This window comes from Narcine bancroftii, chromosome 3 (assembly GCF_036971445.1).
Source record: "Narcine bancroftii isolate sNarBan1 chromosome 3, sNarBan1.hap1, whole genome shotgun sequence".
Lineage (NCBI taxonomy): Eukaryota > Metazoa > Chordata > Chondrichthyes > Torpediniformes > Narcinidae > Narcine > Narcine bancroftii.
In genome coordinates this window covers 63,107,751-63,114,099 of record NC_091471.1, presented here as the reverse complement: position 1 = coordinate 63,114,099, position 6,349 = coordinate 63,107,751, and positions in this window count along the sequence as shown.

The following is a 6,349-nucleotide window of genomic DNA, read 5'->3' as shown; positions in this document are numbered from 1 at the left end:
TTCCACCCTCCCCCCAAAGTCCAGAGTGAAGGTACTGTCTGACCAGTGGAGGACCTTGTATGGACCCTCATACGGGCGCTGTAGCAGAGCTGCCTGCGGTCCTCTCTGGATGATCACAAACTGTACAGAGTCAAGTTCTTTGGGGCGATGGACAGGCCAGGTGCCGTGGCATGATGGGGGTGGGGGTGCCAGGGAAGCCAGTCTCTTGTGGAAATCCGCCAGCAGGTTTGCGTCCTCGGGTGCAGTGTCGGGTTGTGGGCCAAAGAACTCGCCGGGCAGGGAGAGTGGTGCGCCGTATACCAATTCCACCACTGAGGCTTGCAGGTCCTCCTTGGGCGCCGTCCTGATCCCGAGGAGGACCTAGGGTAGTTCATCTGCCGAGTTGGGGCCAGTGAGTCTAGCCATGAGTGTGGACTTCAGGTGCTGATGAAACTCTCCACCAACCCATTAGACTGTGAGTGGTAGGCCATGGTGTAATGGAGTTTGAACCCCAGGAGTTTCACCACCTGGGCCCAAAGTGTGGATGTGAACTGGGCACCCCTGTCGCTAGTGATGTGCGCCGGGACCCCGAATTGGGTAATCCACTGACTGACCAAAGTCCTGGCGCACATCTCCGCAGAGGCTTCTCTGATGGGGATGGCCTCGGGCCATCTCGTGGCTCCACCACCGTAAGGAGGTAACACACCTCTTTGGTCACCGGCAAGGGACCGATGACATCAATGTGGATGTGCTGGAACCTCCGTGCCGCCGAGTCGAAGTGCTGGATTGGAGTCTGCATATGCCTGTGAACCTTGGAGGTCTGGCACCTGTACAGTTCCTAGCCAACTCAGCCACCTCTTTCTTAAGCCCGTGCCACACAAAGTGATCCGTGACCATCCGTATGGCCGTCTTCACTGCGGGGTGAGCAAGGTCATGGATCAAGCTGAAGATTCTTGCCCTCCAGTGCGGTGGGACTACCAGACGTGGCGTACCTATTGAAACATCACAGAGCAGCATGTCTGGGCTATTGGGTAACTGGATGTCCTTGAGGTCGAGGCCCGAGATGGCAGTCTGGAGGGCTTGTGTCTCTGCCTCGGTTCGTTGGGCCTGGGACAGTTGCATATAGTCCAGGCTGGGGGGTAAGGGTGTTAATGGCCGGGTGCGAGAGTGCATCTGCTACCACATTGTCCTTGCCTGCCCTGTGCCGGCTGACCACGGGTCTTTGGCCATCGCCAGTGCCTGGGTGAGGGGCTTGTGATCTGCGAAGACTGTGAACGGCCTGCCCTCCAGGAAGTAGTGAAAATGGCACATGGCCAAGTAGAGCGCCAGGAGCTCCCAGTCGAATGCACTGTATTTGAGCTCTGGCGGGCGCAGTTGCTTACTGAAAAAGGCCAGCGGGCGCCAATGTCCTTCAAGTCATTGCTCCAGAACTCTCCTGACTGCCGTGGCTGAGACATCCACGGAGAGCGCCATGTGCGTCTCTGGACATGGGTGTACCAGTAGCATCGCGCAGGCAAGGGCCTCCCTCATCGCCCCGAAAGCCTTGTCCGCCTCTTCCGACCAGGATAAAGTCTTTTCCTTGGTAGCGATCAGCATGAACAGTGGGCGCACGGTATGGGTGGCCCCGGGGATGAATTGATGGTAAAAGTTCACCATCCCTACGAACTCCTGAACGCCTTTAAGGGTCGAAGGTTTGGGGAAACGTTGGACGGCCACCATCTTTTACGGCACCGGAGTGGCCCCAGCCGCTGAAATGGTGTGTCCCAGGAACTTCAGTGACTGCTTGCTGAACTGGCATTTGGCTGCGTTGACTGTGAGGCTGAAATCCGCCAGCTGGGCAAACAGGGTGCGGAGATGGGCCTTGTGCTCCTTGCGGTTGTGACTGGTGATCAGGATATCGTCTAGGTAGATAAACACAAAGTCCAAGTCCTTTCCCACTACGTCCATGAGACGCTGAAACGTCTGGGCCGCGTTCTTTAACCCGAAAGGCATACAGAAGAATTTGAAAAGGCCGAAAGGCATGCAGAAGAATTTGAAAAGGCCGAAAGGGATGATGATGGCCGTCTTTCCCATGTTGTTGGGGTGCACTGGGATCTGGTGATATCCCTGCATGAGGTCGACTTTGGAAAAAGACTTGCGCGCCGTGGAGGTTGGGCAACAAGTCCTGTATGTGAGGTATCAGGTACCTGTCGGGAGTTGTTGCGTTGTTCAGCCAACGGTAGTCTCCACAGGGTCTCCAGCCCCCAGACGATTTGGGGACCATGTGGAGCGGTGATGCCCAGGCACTGTCCGAGCGCCGTACGATCCCCAGCTCTTGAAGCCTGGAAAATTCCTCCTTCACCTGTTGCAGCTTTTTGGGTGGCAGCTGTCTGGGTCTGGCATGCAGCAGGGGGCCTTGTGTGGTGATGTGGTGGAACACTCCATGCTGGGGTAAGGTGGCGTTGAAGCGTGGCACCCGTGATGATTTCAGCAGCACCAACAGCTGACGTCACCTGCCCCGGTACAACCGGCGCAGCCGGGGAGGAAGGCCGGCCATGTCGCTGCCATGCACTCACACGTGGCACCACCATCTTGTGCTGGACAGGCGCCACAGCCACCCAGGCCCTCCCAGGCCTACAACGAGCACAGCACCAGCGACGATGTGGTCAACACAGGCACTGATCAGATCGCCCTATCATCACACCCCACATCTCTGGATGCCACCAATCGCCACTTGACGTACCCCACACATGCAGACGCAGCCAATTGCCACCCACCATACCCCACGCCTATGGAGAACGCCACCAGCCAACACTCACTTCTCGCGACGCACCCCACGCCTGTAGACGATGCCACCAGCAGCAACCCGCCGTCGGGGAATGACGACTCGGACCCCGAGATGGTCCTAGTGGCCACCACACTGGCCAGGGACATCCTTCATGGCCTTGGGCGTTCCATGATGGACGTCAAATTCAACGGGCAGGTAACGAAGTGCATAATCGACAGTGGCAGCACTGAGAGCTTTATTCACCCAAGCGTTGCCCACTCCCCAAAATTCAAAATCCACCTCACCACCTTCTTTATCGCCTTCACCACCCAGGACCGAACTATTAATACCCTCAGGCCTACAGATCTGACCATGGTGGGGGGGCGGAGACATACATTGCGTTCAGACTCCTGGTCATGCCCAAACCCTGCGCTTTGACTCCTGGGCTTAGACTTTCAATGCCACCTGCAGAGTGTCACACTCACCTTTGGGGGGCCCCTACCCCCACTCACGCTCAACAGTGTGCCGTCCAACCAGCCTCAGTCAACCTACGGCTTCTCCACCCTCCACAACGCCCCTGCCCCCCGAAGTAGGCACTATTGTGCCGTGGACAGAGACTTCATCAGGGCAGAGGTGCAGCAACTTCGGGCAGAAGGTGTCATAGAGCCCAGCAACGGCCCATGGAGAGCCCAAGTCCTGGTGGACAAGGGGGACAACAAGCCAAGGATGGTCATGGATTACAACCAGACCAACAACCGATATACTCAGCTGAACTCCTACCCCTTACTGAGGATAGCCGACATGGTCAACAAGATAGCCCTCTACCAAGTCTTCTCCATGATCGACCTGAAGTCGCCCTAACACCAACTCCCCATCCCCCATGGGACAAGCCTTACACCGCCTTAGAGGCAGACAGGCGCATCTACCAGTCCTGCTGAGTTCCATTTGGGGTCCATCTTCCAGCGGGAGATGGATCACATGGTAGACTGGCACAAGCTAAAGGTAACTTTTTCGTACCTGTATAACATCACCATCTGTGGCCATGACCAGCAGGATCACGATCCAAACCTGGAAAAATTTCTCTGGCCAGCTGAGGAGCTGAACCTCACTCGCAATAAAGAGAAGTGCGTGTTCAGAACTCGCCGCCTTGCTGGGGTACACCGTGGCACATGGTGTCATCAGCCTGGATTCAGAACGAATGTGTCCATTAATGAAGCTGCCCCTCCCCCCACACTCAAAGCCCTCCACAAGTGGGTTCCCCGTTTCTCGGACAAGTTCCGCCCTCTGGCCCAGTCCACCACATTCCCACTTCCACCCAAGGCGCAGGCGGCATTCATACGCATCAGGCAGGACATCGCAGATGTCACGATGCATGTTGTGGACGAAGACTCCCCCTTCCAGGTGGAGAGCGATGCCTCTGATGTGGCCCTTGCCGCTACCCTTAATCAGGAGGGGCGCTCTGCCGCCTTCTTCTCCAGGTACCTCCACGGTCCTGAGCTAGCACACTCCGCCATTGAAAAGGAGGCACAGCTGATTGTGGAAGCAGTCCACAATTGGCGCCACTACCTGGCTGGCAAGAGGTTCACCCTCCTCACCGACCAGCGTGCAGTGGCGTTCATCAAGAAAGATAAGATCTTGTGCTGGAGTCAAGTTGGCAATGTACAGCTACGATATCCGTTACCATCCAGGGAAGTTTAACAACGCTCCCGACGCCCTCTCCTGGACTTGTGCATCGCTCCACGATGACCAGCTGAAGAAACTGCACGAGTCCCTCTGCCACCCGGGTGTCACCCGCTTATACCACTTTATCAAGTCTCGAAACCTCCTGTACACCGTTAGGGATGTCAAGACCATGCCCTAGATGTGCCGGGTCTGCGTGGAATGCAAATCCCGCTTCTTCCGCCCATCCCAGGCCCATGTCGTAAAGGCCACTCGGCCCTTCAAGCACCTCAGCATAGATTTCAAGGGCCTCCAGCCTTCTACGAATCAGAATGTCTATTTCCTCACGGTCATAGACGAGTACTTCCGCTTCCCTTTCGCCAGCCCATGCCCAGACACTTCCATGGCCACCATCATCAGGGCAATGACGCAGATATTCACCATGTTCAGCTACCCCGCGTTCATCCACAGTGACCGGGGGCCTAGCTTCATGAGTGAGGAACTGCGCCACTACCTGACAGCAAGGGGCATTGCAATTAATCGCACGGTTAGTTACAACTCGAGAGGTAATGGACAGGTGGAGCGCGAAAATAGGGTAATCTGGAAGGCAGACTTCCTGGCCCTTAAGTCTAAGGGATGGTCCGTAGACTACTGGCAGGAAGCCCTCCCCGAGGAGCTCCATGCCATTGGGTTACTCCTGTGCTCGGCTACCAACGAGACCCCTCACAAACGCCTGTTTTTGTTCCCCAGGAAATTGTTGATGGGAACATCACTCCCAGTATGCCTCGCATCCCCAGGACTGGTGCTCCTGCGTAGACACTTGCGGGCCCACAAGTCTGAACCCCTGGTGGAGCAGGTGTTCCTCCTACATGCAAACCATAACTATGCCTACGTTAGGTTCAGCAGCGGCAGGGAGGACACCGTCTCAACCAGGGACCTGGCACCAGCAGGAGCACCCACCACAGCACAACAGCATCCTTCATCCCAGGACTACAGCGGCCTAACGCATTCTCCCAACCCCGGACAACTGTGGGATACCCAAGACCACCCCGGACACCCTGGACTCACTCCAACTATGGGGGATGAACCCACCCACCCAACGCCTCACACACACTTCATCCACAGTGACCGGGGGGGCCTAGCTTCATGTGTGAGGAACTGCGCCACTACCTGACAGCAAGGGGCATTGCAATTAATTGCATGGTTAGTTACAACTCGAGAGGTAATGGACAGGTGGAGCACAAAAATAGGGTAATCTGGAAGGCAGACTTCCTGGCCCTTAAGTCTAAGGGATGGTCCGTAGACTACTGGCAGGAAGCCCTCCTGAGGCACTCCATGCCATTGGGTTACTCCTGTGCTCGGCTACCAACGAGACCCCTCACGAACGCCTGTTTTTGTTCCCCAGGAAATCGATGATGGGAACATCACTCCCAGTATGGCTCGCATCCCCAGGACTGGTGCCCCTGCATAGACACGTGTGGGCCCACAAGTCCGAACCCCTGGTGGAGCAGGTGTTCCTCCTACACGCAAACCATAACTACGCCTACGTTAGGTTCAGCAGCGGCAGGGAGGACACCGTCTCAACCAGGGACCTGGCACTAGCAGGAGCACCCACCACAGCACAACAGCATCCTTCATCCCTGGACCACACCGGCCTAACACACTCTCCCGACAACTGTGGGATACCCAAGACCACCCCGGACACCCTGGACTCACTCCAACCATGAGGGATGAACCCACCCACCCAACGCCTCACACACATTTCAATTCCAACCGCTTCAGTCCCCACCCCCGCGACTAGCCCCTGCTTACCCTCACCGACCTTTGACCAGGAGGCAACCCTGTGATGGTCAGAGACTCACGTCGGACAGTCTAAACTTATAATAATGTTTGGGGCTTTTGGCAGAACATGAAATGTAATCCTCTCCCCCCCCCCCCCCGGGGTTAATTTTAAAGAAGGGGGTG